Raw genomic sequence first — 16,889 nt, forward strand, 5'->3', positions numbered from 1 at the left:
ATAGTCCACAGATTTAATGAATAATTGGCCCCCCACCTTCCCTGCGAGACAATCCATGTTGTAGGAAAATCACATAGTGGCAACATTGCTTTTACAAAATTTACACATATTGGACCATTAATGTAAAATCGTTGTAAGAGAGTATTAGTTTTCATTAGATTAAATCATTCCTTCTCTAAAGGTGATTTATTTACTGTTGCATTCTCGTCCTTTAGTACTTAGGTCCTAAGAAGACAGGGTGGTCATTCACATACTTTATTATGGTATATCCATTACAAGTAAGGAGACCCATGCTTATGCTGGCTTCCCAGTTCGTGGATGGCGGGAGATTTTTACAACAACTCCCAGAAGGTTCAACATAGTAGAATGAGAGAGTAGTGTTTCTCAATACATTACACTCCTCCCCCCTTAGGTTAACAGACAAAAATTTAAATTTGTTCAATGAGTCTCCTAGGTTTCTTACTTACTCTGGTAGATTTTCTTACAATGGCACCAGTATCACAATTACTGTTCTCTGATCCTACTACTTCTACATTGGGATTACAAATCATACCCGAGTTCTGAATAGTGTTATTTGTTTCTTCTAATCCTTGTACATTACGGGGAGAAGAAACTACAGGAACATAAGGAATCATTGTATCTTCTAATAGTGACGGTTCATCAGTTACTCTAGTATTATACATTTTTCTCTCAAATAACTGTGAAAGGTGACGCTTCCAAGTCAAAATACCATTAACCTCTACAGAAACCAAATAATTTCTTTCACCAAGAACTTTGATAATCTTAGCTTCCACCCATTCTGGTCCTTTACCAAAATTCTTGGCATATACTGCATCGCCAACTCTGAATTTAGACTCATGACACACTCATCTCTTTGTTTAGGGGAAGGCATTATAACATCTAATGGACCCTTAAATTTCCTTCCAAACAATAATTCAGCTGGGGAGCAGCCAGTAGAAGACTGTATTGTACGTCTATAGGTATACAAAAATTTGGCCATTCTGGTTGTTTTACAGGCAAATTACAATCAAACTTTTTGAAATTAGTTTTGAATATTCGGACAGCCCGTTCTGCAAGCCCGTTTGTACTTGGATTATATGGTGCTCCTGAACAATGTCTAACACCATTTTTCTGAAAGAAATTCAGTCTCCCTAGACATAAAACAAGTTGCATTATCAGATACAATTGTGTCAGGAATACCATAATTAGCAAAACATGACCTTAAACATTGTATGGTACCCTCTGAAGTTATATTCTTGCAAGCATAGACATCAATAAATTTAGAAAAGGAATCAATAATAATCAAATATTGCATGTTTGTCAATGGGTCCACAATAATCTACATGCAAGCGGGACCAAGGTCTATCTACTGACGGCCAAGATAAAGGTGAAATGCCCTTATGTTGAGATTTGTTATGCATAATGCACAGTTGGAAGTTATTTGTTCTAAATCTTGGTCCATGTTGGGCCAATATACAAAAGACCTTGCTTCAGCTTTCATGGCAACAATACCCTGGTGGCCCTCGTGAAGCATTTCCATAACACGCTTTCTCAACATCTCAGGAACCAAAATACGATTCCTATAGAGTAATACATTGTCATGCAAAGAGAAAGATCATTTCTCAATTTATAGAAAGGTAACATACAAATTTCCAGCACCTTTTCCTTGGGGAACCACCCGCCTTCCTTACATAATCTCGTACTCTGCATAAAACAGTGTCTCTTTCTATACATTCTTTTACATTGTAACATCAAAAGAATTCTTATCCAAAATATTAATCAAATTTACATATTCTCCTGGTACATGAAATCAGCATCATCTCTACACAATGGTAGCCTACTAAGAGCATCTGCCACTGTATTATGCACTCCCTTAATGTGTTCAATTTAAAATCAAAACCTGATAGAAATAAAGCCCACCTTTGAATACGAGCATTAGATAATTGTGGAATAGACTTACTAGGGTTAAATAGATGAGTCAAGGGTTTATGGTCCGTCCTGATAACGAACTTCCTACCCAAAAGATAATCAGAAAACTTCTTGACTCCAAAAATAATGGATAGAGCCTCTCTATCAATTTGAGAATAATTACACTCAGCATTAGATAATTTTCTACTTTTGAAGAAAAATAAAAGTAGAAATTCTATCCTTATATTCTTGCTTAAGAACAGCTCCCACTCCTTCAGGGCTAGCATCAACTTCTAAAATCATGGTAGCATTGGGGTTAAAATTATCCAAAATATCAGCTCTTCCCAAAGCTTCCTTAATACTCTGAAAAGCTTCTTCATGAACTGCTGCCCAATGAAAACTCCACATTCTTTTGGGTTAAATTATATAAAGGACATAAAATAGAGCTGAACTGAGGTACAAACCTATTGTAATAAGTACATAGCCCCAAAAATGATTTTAAAGACTGAACAGAGTGAGGGGTTGGAGCTTCCAAAATTGCCTCTATTTTCTTTGGGTCAGGTTTAATTCCATCACAACTTAAAATGTATCTAAATAAGGTACTTCCCTAGAACCAATAATACAATTTATCTTTATTCAATTTAACATTCTGTTGCAAATTGATAAAACCTTACATAAACTCTTGTCATGTTCCTCCTGCGTAAGCTTCGCGACTATATCAAAATTATGTCACTAAATAATACTAAAATATAAGAACACAATCAATATGTATCTAAAATAAAAAACATGAACACCTCAATATTTGCCAATAATTCAGAGATAAACCTCTGAAATATACCTGGTGCTGACGACAACCCAAAAGGCAATCTATGAAACTTATATAATCCCAAATGAGTATTCATAATCAAATATTGTTGAGAATTTTCACTCACAGATACCTGTAAATATGCATTTTTCAAATCCAATTTCGAAATATACTGACAAGAACCTACATTTGCCAAAATATCATCCAATCTCGGTAATGGGAAGGTATTAACACTGGTTTGGGTATTGAGATACTTACAATCTACACAAATCCTTATTTCACCATTAGGCTTCATTACAGGAACAATAGGACTGGCCCAATCTCCAGCATGCTCGACCTTGCTCACTATATTTTACTTTCTAGTTCTTTCAAACTATTCTCAATTTCACATTTATAATGATTAAAGGAACAGATCTAGCTTTAAAATACTTAGGCACAGCATTTTCTTTTAACATTAATTGACATTCATAATTTGTAATGGGTGATCCTTCCACCACCTGATACTCATTGAACATTTTTACACAATCAAGCTTAGGCCTAGATGCACTACTTGGGGTAATAAGAGGACCTTTAAATTTATCATCACACACATTATCAATTTGTACCCACTGGTATTTCAATTTCTTCATCAAAGACCGCCTGCTAAATTTAAATCATTATCTACAACAAAAAACTTTTGTCCCTGGACCATTTGGCCTTTAAAAGAAACGTCACAATTTATTTCACCGTACACTTGCATTTCAGCTTTATCATAAGTTGCTAAGCGTTTCCTTGTTGGTACTGGGGTTAAATTCAATTTTTTTTTTTTTTTTATTACGCATCATGCCCGTGAAATAGTGGATGCACCACTGCCAGTGTCTAATTCAAAACTCTAGGGGAAACCATTTAACCTTAAATTTCTCTATATGGTTCCTCATAAACATCGACAAAACCAATAGAATTCACATTAACATCAAAAAGTTTCAATAAATCATAAGAATTCATGGAAACTTTCATTATTAACAGGAATATGCTTACTAGTAGACTCCTCTACATCATGCACTGTATTAACATTCCTAGATTTATTTCTAGCCTTTTTATTGGGACACACTGTATAACACGGCCTTCCTTGCCACAGGAATAACATTTAGCATTCTTAAATCTACAATTATTAGCTAAATGGTTATCGCGCCCACAATGAATGCAGTTTACTTTGAACTTTACAATAATCACTTTTACCTCTCCCTTTAGAGTCTGCACTAGAATATTAGGCCTAGGCCTAATTACCTTATGCCTAACCTTGTTAACAGTACCTGCAGGCCTATTATCTATAAAAGAACTTGAAGTAGGACTACATTCAGTAACATAAGCAGTTTCTAAATTGGTAACCTTGGCGTAATTCACGAGAGGAGATTGATTTAAACTCAAAAGGATCAGCTAATAAAACCTTAAAATATACTTCATTATCAATACCAACCAATAATTGTTCCTTCAACCTTCGGTCAAAATCACTATTAAATTCACACTGTTGAGCTAACAATTTTTAGTTCTGCATAATATTCCTTCACGGACTCAATACTTTTTCTTCTTCCTCTGTAGGAAATCACACAATGCTCTATGATAACTTGGTTTTGTTATAAAATGCGACTTTAGTTGATTTACTAGGTCATCAAATGGAACTGCAGACGGCAATTTTCGGTGCTGTTAACTTACAGATCGTGGAAAATGTCTCTACTCCAACTGAAGAAAGCAACAAAGCCCTTTTTGCTGTCGCCTCTGTTACTTCATTTACTTCACAATTCATGGAAAATAGATCCAGCCAACAAGATAATTCCAACTTATCTGGGTTAAACTCGGGAATTGTCGGTCTCCTTGCTGCTTGCCATCCTTCCTGACAGGGTATGGAACTTCGGTAGTCCCCAACAAATACAGCTGAATTCAGGCTACTCGAATACTGGAGTCTGGACGTTGGCCAGGCCTAAACTGGTATGCTAGGCTAGATACGGCGGAGGCTGTCGTTGGTACACTAACTCTCCTTCATGTGACATACCTCTACGTACACTGGGTTCTTCCTCGTCGCCACTGTTGCATTCTCGTCCTTTAGTACTTAGGTCCTAAGAAGACAGGGTGGTCATTCACGTACTTTATTATGGTATATCCATTACAAGTAAGGAGACCCATGCTTATGCTGGCTTCCCAGTTCGTGGATGGCGGGAGATTTTTACAACTCCACCCAGAAGGTTCAACTAGTAGAATGAGAGAGTAGTGTTTCTCAATACATTACATTTACATATGGGCAAAGCAATAATCAGTAAAATTTTGAGTGCTATATGTGAACTACGTAGTTTACAAACCTTACAGTAATCCCGAAAGATGTGTTAAACTATTTAAACATAGTACTGTTATGTCCTATATTAAATTTATTGACCTTGAGACCAAAATTACTTACTTCCAAGGTAAAGAATTCCCTGACCGCATTTTCCCAAACTGCAACCGATTACTACAGGGACCTTCCCTAAGAAAACTGGGATGCCATATCTTAAAAACAAACCATAAAATCTGCTAGAAAATAATCTCATTATGTTTCCCACACCCAAATTACTGACAGGGTACAATTTTGAACTGAACCTAACCTACCTAACTAGGGGCATGGGACGTCAAAACTATGTTACATTGCCTAATTTCTACACGGGTGGCCATTTTCACATAAAGCATAATTGTACTCTACCAAATTAGAACTGCAATATTCAGTGGTTGTCAGAAACTGTAACATGCCACTGATTCATTGTTTAATCAATGTTTCCAATAATTGCAGAAAAATTGGGCATGATAATTCTGCAGGTTAAAGCAAGCTTAAAAGAAAATCAAAGACAAAGCAAAACTGACACATCCAAACTTAAGCTTTTCTTAATGTAGCATTAGTTTAGAACACTTGTCCTGAACTGGCCTTGTGGATTTCACCTACTTAGAGCCCCTAACCTTCTTAAGAAGTGTTTTCATATAAATCAATAATTTGTAAAAAAAAATTTCTTATATGAAGGATGAAATGAAAAGTGCCCATAAGAACAATATTCTATGTTGCAGAAAGCCCTGCTAGCAAATATTCTGCAGCATTACCCAGATAATAAGGGAGAGAAATTCATAAGTTATAGAGTATAATCAGTTGTTCTAGATTAAGTTGGTCGTATGCCATCTGAGGTTTTAGCTGATCACAGAATAGAGCTAATAACACAGAAAGTCTTCCTTCTTCTGACACCAATTCTCTACCAACTCACCAAAAGTGGCAACAGTACATCCTTGGCACGAGAAGACTAACAGTTTTTCTGTATGTATCTTCTCTTTTATTGCCAAATGCTACTTTTAACATGAAGTAGCTTTTACCTAATGTATGCTCAGTCTTGCAACTTGAGGAGAAAACAGGCATCTTGAATTACTCAGTTCAAGTGCTTAACCATACAATGTTATAAGTATATGAACCATTGCAGTTGTAAGTGGTTTCAATGTAACTACCATGAGGCTTATGTTATTAAGAAGCATTTTCATATAAATCTATTTTTTATATGAGGGATGAAGTTCAAAGTACCCATAAAAACAATATTTACATAACAAAACATACAGTAGTATGTATCTTGATTAACCATCTGGGGTAGATTACAGTTTAGTTGGACAAGCCACGCAACACCCTTTTTGCCTGGCCCATAATCACTCCACCACCGTAAGTAGTTCACGGAGCCGACCCTGCCCGAACATGCCGCGACCTGTAAGTCTTTCAAAACTTTCGCCACAACAAACGGCTGCCATCTTGTTTGTATCCGTCCGCCGATTACCTAGCAGATGAAACCCGTGGCCAACTAAACTGTAGGAGCTCCGTTATTTATTGTCAGCTTTTATAAGAATCCTACCAATTCTTGATTTTATGCTAGGCCTCTTTTATTCATTTCTACCGCCTATACCGAGACGAAACCCTTGGCCAGGCCGCGCAACACCTGCCCGACCCTTAATCCCTCCACCAAGGTAAGTAGTTCCCTAACTCGACCCTGCCTGACCATGATTCGACCCCAGGGCCAGTATGTTCCTTTGTGTCAGCATATAAACATTCATCATGTCCGCTCCCACGTTGTGTCCCGTGCACGTGCAATTTGCCGCTGCCATTCCAGTTACTATACCGGACCTTGTGATTCTTTGCCATGACGAACGATCCCAGCCAGAAAGAAAAGAAGAATCACGTTCCCCGAAAACTCGGATGATTCCGATTTCCAACTCTAAGCTTGACTTTATTTCTGGGGGGACTCGGGCCGAGCACAGATTTGACGCCTCCCAGTATTAAGGAAGTTAATCGATGTATCTAAGATATGTTCATTTGTTAAGGATGAAACCAAGTAGGAAATGTATAGCAGGTCAGTGTTTTTATTGGCAAGCGGAAGTCAGGGCTGCTCACAGTATCCGAACATTCATGTGCGCTAGCAGTCCACATGTTCGAACTATGAACTCGGATATGACTTTAGTCCATCTATTCTAGCAAATATTAAGTGTGTTTACATATCCGTAAGAACTTACCGGTGCCAGTCATGTCCGAACGTACAAGTAACGGGGCATGTTAATGAAATGATTGCTAAAATGGTAGCATTACAATGCTTGCTTACAGAACTCACCATAGGTTAGGGTGGTTCGTTTGGTTAGGTCGCAATCACTGTTTCCATACCATACTGGGGGGTCCCCCGGCCATGTTGCGGCACACGACCTAAGTGTGATTAGGTTGGTTCCTTTGGTTAGATCGTAATCACTGTTACCATATCATACTGGGGGGTACCCCGGCCAGGTAAGGGCACGCGCCTTAAGTATGGTTAGGTCGCAATCGCTGTTACCATATTAAACTGCTTCGCCCCCGGCCAGGTAAGGGCACGCGGCCTAAGTCTGGTTAGGTTGGTTCGTTTGGTTAGGATCAGTTCATTTGGCCAGGTAGCGCATCTCAGCATGAACATTCTCTTAGGCTAACAGCTCATATGTTCGGTCTACGAATGTTGAGTAGAGGGAAAGTTTAGTTACCTAGGCCACTCATCTCATGAACCGATTAACTAGCAGGCGATAACCTTGGCCTACTAAACTGAGTAGGGGGACAGTTTAGTTAGCCTTACCGAACTCGGAACGAATGTAGAGTAGGGGGACAGTTTAATTACCTAGGCTACTCATTTCATGAACCGATCAACTAGCAGACGTTAACCTTGCCCAACTAACAGAGTAGGGTGGACAGTTTAGTTAGCCTGACCGAACGGGGAACGAATGTAGAGTATGGGGGACAGTTTAGTTAGCCTGACCGAATGGGGAACGAATGTAGAGTAGGGGGTCATCCACACAGATATTTCATGATTTTCCTAGTGTTCATTGTTGTCGTCGTGTATTCCCCCACCCAAAAACCCCGGTTTCCCAATAGGTCCCCCCTTACCGTTTTGGAACTTTTACCCATTCTCGTGTGTTCTCCCCCCACCCAAAAACCCTGGTTCCCAACAGGGTCCTCCATTGACGTTTTTATAGGTTTTTGGGTTTTATATTACAACACAGGTTTTCGAAACTAGCGCCAAAACAAACGGCCGCCATCTTGTTTGTATTCGTCTGCCGATTACCTAGCAGACGAAACCCGTGGCCAACTAAACTGTAGGCGCTTCACAATCTGTTATCACAAACAACACTAATTAAGATTACGATACTAGTTACACATTTGATGTGTGGTCCTATGGGTCACTTAAACTTCACAAAACACTTCGATTGTAGTAACTGACATTCATGGTGAATGGCCTTTGAAAGATGTTTCGAGACAGGAACAACTTAAATTTCTTTGTTTTAATTACTCTGATATTAATAATTACTTACGAATTTTTTAAGATTTGAATGTAAAATTGAATATTCTTTTGGAAATTACATAAATAGTTGAGCTACGGAGCTAACATTACAAAATGGAAACCAGCATAATGCAGCACCTAATGCTAGGATAGTTTTAAAGTTATTTTACAACAATTTGTGCGGAGGAAACTGCTTATCTCTATATGAGCATTTCCTTTCATGATTATGTGGTTCTATTGCCTGCTGTGACAACAGACCTGCTTTGAGGACTTATTATATCATTAGCTGAAGAATTAATGTTGTGAAAACCCTCACGACAGGGTTACCGGTGGCTAGATGGTAATGGCTGTACTATTGACTTGCCTAAAGGCCAGCTCACAGTCTGTCACGAGGAACAAGAAAATTAGGTAAAACAGGATTTTACAAGATTTTATTACAAAAAAGTAGACATTTGAACCATAACTTCACACTATAACCGAGACAACATCCCTGAAATTTACTACTTAACCTCACTGAGGACCATGTGGCCCATAAGAGATTCACAGATCAACTGAACTCGAAAAGCTATTGTTAACACACAATTAATAGTCACCACTGGTGGAGGAATAGGATTTTACTACATTTGGTAAGCTGCATTACAAACTATGAACACTAATAAATCAAAGAATGATCTAGCCAGTGACCAGGTACAGAGAGAACTGGTTGATGCCTTGATGGAGTTCAGTGGAGAAAGGATGTCTTCTTTGCATTTGGTGCGATCTGTGCTGGCAATAGCCTTTTGTCATTGCTCTAGATTTATTCCCTGGTCCTGATAGGACATTGGTAATATAATTAATAGGTTGACGTAATGCACAGATGAATCTACCACAACCGGGACGAATACAGTTTTCAAACAGAAATAAGTATAATCGTATTTACAAAGAACCATCGCTTATTTGCCACAAGTCAGGTTTTCTAGAACTTCTGAGGCAGGAACGCACTCGTCTTATCAAGACATCCTCTACCCCCTTTGGAAAGGAAGGAACCCGGCGTGGAAGAGGTCTGACTGGTGAAGCAGTGGGCATGGATACACTGGTTGTTTCCTAGGCTTGATTGCAGCGCTATGATTCGAGTCCAGCTCACAACAAGTTACACTTTAATGCTAGAGATCGCTCAGTTATCTCAGGTAACACAACGTTACTTAATTGAGCAATATGCAAGAAACCAACACTCTCAGACAAGAGCAATGTGCAATTATAAGCAATACAATCAGGCAAAGCCATAACTCAATAATTCAGTTGGCAATACATTCAGATAAAGCAATACATTGATAATGCTGTAGACAATGCAATCAAATAATGAACACATCAATAGTGCAATAGTTATTGCAATCAAATAAAGTAATACAGTGGGCCCCGTATTCACAGACTGACTAATTCACTGATTTCTCTCTGGACCATGTCTACCCATTATTTGCGGGGAATTTGTCTATTCGCGGGGTTTTCCGACGATAAATTAATCACTAATTAGTGTATTTTGATGTTATTTTCATGCCTAAATACATTTTTATGATACAAAAGTGATTTACTAAGTTAATTTTTAAATATTAATGTTCATTAATACTGTATTAGTAAGTTCAATAATATTAAAAGATATTACATAATAACAACAACAATAATACTCTCTCTCTCTCTCTCTCTCTCTCTCTCTCTCTCTCTCTCTCTCTCTCTCCTCTCTAATTGAGAGATTTTTTATGGTAACCGTATGTATATGTTTATTAATAATTTTCAATGAATAATAATAATAATAATAATAACTATAATTACAAAAATCATATGTGAAAGTATTTTACAGAAATACTACGCTAACTTTCCATCTTTCTCTCTCTCTCTCTCTTTACAGAGATGTATGTTTTTTGTATGATAAATAAATAAATGATTTACTAATTTTCAGATATCAATATTAAACTAAACAGCAATAATATAAATTAATTAAAGAAATTACTAAAGTGAATTAGCAAGATTTTAGTTTATAAATATAAAAATTATGTAAGAATGAAAGAAAATCCTTTCTACCCCTCACCTTGTCTTTGACCTCCAGTTAGCCGAGCTGAGATGGCTGGGGTCCAACAGCTGTCAAATATATCAAGTAAAGTGACAGGAGGGGTAAATTGTACCCCTATTATTTTCTCCCGACACTCCATTTCCAGGGCACTGTGGGCACGCAAATTGGAACTGCCATTGACTACAGTACCATTCATAAACATAGAGCTACTGGGAACATCAGCCCTCCTGAGGCATAGGCTTTTTAGTAGGAGAAAAAAAGCAAAAAATACATTTGTTGTTTTGGGGTAAAATATATCCCACCACAGTGCTTACTGACCAGATCTGTTGTCACAGCAGGCAATAGAACTACATACAGGGTTGCTAAATGTGACAAACTAAAACCCACCAGACAAGCCTTCAAAACCCGCATTTTCAGTCCAGAAACCGCCAGATTTTTCGAATGTCATAAAAATGCATGGAACTTTCATATTAATAATAAAGTCATTTGATTTACTTACCTTTTTGGCTTTGCAATTGGGCATATATATCCAGAGATCCTTTCGTATCCTTTTATATAATCTATTCTTGTAAAAAAAAAAAAAAATTGATCATCGTTATCCTCAACTAGTTGAAATTGCAGTGACTGGAGATGTCGAATTTGAATAACCTGAATATGATACGCTATAATATGCAGCCATCGTGCCTATTTTTTCTAAGACGCTTTTAGGAATGAAATATGTATGGCAGTTTTTCTCCAACCTTTTAAGGCCATTCCTAATAGCAAGAACTGAATTCACTGATTTCAGACTCAAGCTATTTCTCAATTTGTTTTTAATAATGTTATGTTGACTAAATAGTCTCTCAACCTCGGCATTTGAGCATGGCTACGTAAATCACTCAGTTTGGCAGCCATTTCAGTTTCACAAAAAGTGCAATATGCCCTTCTCTTACTTTTTCACTGGCTTTAACCAATCCTTCAACAAAGGAAAACTTTCCCAGCTTTTCCTGTAAGATTGAGGGTCATTTGGACCCATTTCTATGGAGGGAAACACAATTCACAAATGAAAATTTGATTGCATAGACACCTTTCCACTAGTAACCTATGCTGAAAACAAACTGTTTTCAATTTGATCAAGTGATGCCTCAAGCCTTAAGAGATTCACTAAGCAATTCTCCCGAGTTGCTAAGTTCAATATACTTCCCAAAGTGTAAACGTATCTTTCATAAGGGTAATCAAAGTTGTTTACTTCTTTTAATGGAACTTCTCACTCAAGGGTCATAGTTTAATTGATTTTGCTCACTAGAGAGAGAGAGAGAGAGAGAGAGAGAGAGAGAGAGAGAGAGAGAGAGAGAGAGAGAGAGAGTAGACGGCAAGATTTCTGACAGTTATAACATGCTGGTAAAAAGGTCACGACCTGATAATGGAGCCCATTTATTTTACCCTCCCAGGTTCTGAGTACACTTTTCGTATTCCTCTATATATATATATATATAAAATTATCGTGAAACCAATTAAATTCTAAAATTTCATGAATTATAATAAGTCCCTAAACAGTCGTAAGAAAATTGCGGTAATATGAATGAACTATTTTGAAATCCCGCCAGATTTCCCGCTAGCCACAGCAACGGTTGAAAATCCGCAAATAAAATTTTCATTCTGCCAGAACTAGAGGGATTCCCACCAGTTTGGCAACACTGACTACATAGTAACATAAGGAAATGCTCATACAGAGATAAGCAGTTTCCTCCTCACAAATTTTAAGGTCATATTTTAAGATTAGCTAGTAATAGGTGCTGCATTATGCTGGTTTCCATTTTGTAATGCTAGCTCTGCAGCTCAGCTATTTATGTAAAATTCATAAGATTATTCAGTTTTACATTAAAATCTTATAAAATTCTTAAATAATTATTAATATCAAAGTAATTAAAACAGAGTTTTAAATTGTTTCTGTCTCCAAACATCTTTCAAAGGCCATTCACCATGAATGTCAGTTATTACAATCGAAGTGTTTTATGAAGTTTAAGTGACCCATAGGACCACTCATCAAATGTATAACTAGTATCGTAATCTTAATCAGTGTTGTTTGTGATAACAGGTTGTTAATCAAGATGCATACTACATATATGGTTTTGTTGTATAAATAGTTTTTATGGGCACTTTAAACTTCATCCTTCATATAAGAGGTAGATTTATATGAAAATGCTTTTTAATAACTGAAGCCTCATGGTTTTTACATAGAAACAACTAACAACTGAAATGGTTCATATATTTTAACATTGTATAGTTAAGCACTTGAAATGAGTAATTCAAGATGCCTGTTTTGCCCTCAAGTTGCAAGACTGAGCATACATCAGGTATAAGCTGCTAGGTATTAAAATTAGCATTTGGCAATAAGAGATAAGGTACTTGCAGAAAGAATGTAAGTCTTCTTGTGCACTGTTGCCACTTTTTGGGAGTTTGTAGAGAATTGGTGTTTGAAGAAGGGATATTTTCTGTTATTAGCTCCATTCAGTCATCAGCTAAAATCTCAGATGGCATATGACCAACTCAATCTAGAACAACCGCGATTACGTATACTCCACAAATTATGAGTTTCTCTCCCTTATTATCTGGGTAATGCTTCAGGATATTTGCTTGCAGGGCTTTCTGCAACATAGAATATTGTTCTTATGGGCACTTTTCATTTCATCCTTCATATAAGAAATTTTCCTTTACAAATTATTGATTTATATGAAAACTCTTCTTAATAAGGTTGGTCAGTTCAGGCCCCCTGATCCCAACTCCATTATGAGGTGGGGGGCTTAGGGATCCACTGCAGAGAGAGTATGCCCCTTTATGCCTATGCTCTCTGCTGTGGATCCAACTGAACACTGGGACCATCAAGTCCTTTACTCCTCCTCTATATTTTTCCCCTTCCCTCCTTCTTTCATTGATGACCTTGGCATGGTTTTGGAGTATTGTATTGAATGCTCTTTTAACTTGATGGAGAGTGGAGTTGGATGGCATGCCACTCCACCCATAAAACTAGAGTACCTGATGTGGTCAAGCGAGGGGCAATTTTTATGTCAAGCCATGCCCACAGTGCTGGGTTTGATCTCATGGGACAGATCAAAGGCACTGTGGGTATCACATATATCCAGGTGAGTGTCCCAGGGCTGTTACCACAGCGTAACAGTATTGCTGCTCCCTCAGTTGGGCCTCCTTGGTGAGAGGGATCTCACCCTGGACGAAATATTTAATCTTTATATATGTATCTTGATTAACAACCTGTTTTCACAAACAACACTGAATAAGATTATGATATACTAGTTACACATTTGATGTGTGGTCCTATGGGTCACTTAAACGTCATAAAACACTTCGATTGTAGTAACTGACATTCATGGTGAATGGCCTTTGAAAGATATTTCGAGACAGAAACAACTTAAGTCTCTTTGTGTTAATTACTCTGATAATAATAATTACTTAAGAATTTTATAAGATTTTAATGTAAAACTAAATATTCTTTTGAAAATTACATAAGTGGTTGAGCTGCGGAGCTAACATTACAAAATGGAAACCAGCATAATGCAGCACCTAATGCTAGGATAGTTTTAAAGTTATTTTACAACAATTTGTGTGGAGGAAACTGCTTATCTCTATATGAGCATTTCCTTTCATGATTATGTGGTTCTATTGCCTGCTGTGACAACAGACCTGCTTTGAGGACTTATTATATCATTAGCTGAAGAATTAATGTTGTGAAAACCCTCACGACAGGGTTACCGGTGGCTAGATTGTAATGGCTGTACTATTGACTTGCCTAAAGGCCAGCTCACAGTCTGTCACGAGGAACAAGAAAATTAGGTAAAACAGGATTTTACAAGATTTTATTACAAAAAAGTAGACATTTGAACCATAACTTCACACTATAACTGAGACAATGTCCCTGAAATTTACTACTTAACCTCACTGAGGACCATGTGGCCCATAAGAGATTCACAGATCAACTGAACTCGAAAAGCTATTGTTAACACAATTAATAGTCACCACTGGTGGAGGAATAGGATTTTACTACATTTGGTAAGCTGCATTACAAACTATGAACACTAATAAATCAAAGAATGATCTAGCCAGTTACCAGGTACAGAGAGAACTGGTTGCTGCCTCGATAGAGTTCAGTGAGGGAAAGAATGCTTTTTTTGCATTTGGCACGATCTTTGCTGGCAATAGGCTTTTGTCATTACTCTAGATTTATTCCCTGGCCCTGATAGGACATTGGTAATACAATTAATAGGTTGACATGATGCACAGATGAATCTCCCACTTCCGGGACAAATACAGTTTTCAAACAGAAATAAGTATGATCGTATTTACAAAGAACCAACACTTATTTGCCACCAGTCATGTTTTCTAAGACTTCTGAGGCAGGAACGCAGTGAGTTCCAGTTGAAGAAAGACTCTGCACTCGTCTTTTCACGACATCATCTACCCCCTTCGGAAAGGAAGGAACCCGGCGATGAAGAGGTCTGACTGGTGAAGCAGCGGGCATGGATACACTGGTCGTTGCCTAGGCTTGATTGCAGCGCTATGATTTGAGTGCAGCTCACAACAAGTTGCACTTTAATGCTAGAGTGATCGCTCAGTTAACTCGGGTAACACAATATACTATGTGTAAAGTTTTTCACAGTCAAGAAATACCCTAATACATCGTTACTTAATTGAGCAATATGCAAGAAATCAACACTCAGACAAGAGCAATGTGCAATTATAAGCTATACAATCAGGCAAAGCCATAACTCAATAATTCAGTTGGCGATACAATCAGATAAAGCATTACATTGATAATGCTGTAGACAATGCACTCAAATATGAACACATCAATAGTGCAATAGTTATTGCAATCAAATAAAGTAATACAGTGTGCCCCGTATTCACGGACTGACTGATTCGCAGATTTCTCTGGACCTTATCTACCCATTATTTGCGGGAATTTGTCTATTCGCGGGGTTTTCCGACGATAAATAATCACTAGTTAGTGTATTTTGACATTATTTTCATGCCTAAATACATTTTTATGATACAAAAGTGATTTACTAATTTAATTTTAAAATATTAATGTTCATCAATACTGTATTAGTAAGTTCAGTAAGATTAAATGATATTACATATTACCAATAACAATTCTCTCTCTCTCTCTCTCTGCTGAGATGAGAGATTTTTATGGTTGTATGCATATGTTTATTAATATTTTCAAATGATAATAATAATAATAATAACTGTGATTACAAAAATCATATGTGAAAGTATTTTACAGAAATACTACGCTACCTTGTCTTCCCTCTCTCTCTCTTCCTTCTCTCCTCTCTAAATCCTTCCTCACTCTCTCACGCTAATCTCTCTCTCTCTCTCTCTCTTACAGAGATGTATGTTTTTTGTATGATAAATAAATAATGATTTACTAATTATCAGATATCAATATTAATGTAAACAGCAATAATATAAATCCATTAAAGAAAATACTAAAGTAAATTGGCAAGATTTTAGTTTTATAAATATAAAAATTATGTAAGAATGAAAGAAAATTCATTCTACCCCGCACCTTGGCTTTGAACTCCAGTTAGCCGAGCTGAGATGGCTGGGGTCCAACAGCTGTCAAATATACCAAGTAAAGTGACAGGAGGGGTAAATTGTACCCCTACTTTTAATACAGTAACACTGGTGTGGGGTAAATTATACCTGTGCAATTTAGTACAGTAACACTGTCGTGGGATAAATTTCTTCCAGGGCACTGTGGGCACGCAAATTGGAACTGCCATTCACTACAGTACCATTCATTAACATGGAGCTACTGGGAACATCAGCCCTCCTAAGGAGAAAAAAAGCAAAAAATACATTTGTTGTTTTAGGGTAAAATATATCCCACAACATTGCTTACTGACCAGATCTGTTGTCACAGCAGGCAATAGAACTACATAATAATGTAAGGAAATGCTCATACAGAGATAAGCAGTTTCCTCCTCACAAATTTTAAGGTCAAATTTAAAGCTTAGAGAATAGGTGCTGCATTATGCTGGTTTCCGTTTTGTAATGCTAGCTCTGTAGCTCAGCTATTTATGTAAATTTCATAAGATTATTAAGTTTTACATTAAAATCTTATAAAATTCTTAAGTAATTATTAATATCAAAGTAATTAAAACAGAGTTTTGAATTATTTCTGTCTCGAAACATCTTTCAAAGGCCATTCACCATGAATGTCAGTTTCTGCAATCGAAGTATTTTATGAAGTTTAAGTGACCCATAGGACCACTCATCAAATGTATAACTAGTATCGTATTCTTAATCAGTGTTGTTT

This window comes from Macrobrachium nipponense, chromosome 1 (genome assembly GCF_015104395.2).
Source record: "Macrobrachium nipponense isolate FS-2020 chromosome 1, ASM1510439v2, whole genome shotgun sequence".
Lineage (NCBI taxonomy): Eukaryota > Metazoa > Arthropoda > Malacostraca > Decapoda > Palaemonidae > Macrobrachium > Macrobrachium nipponense.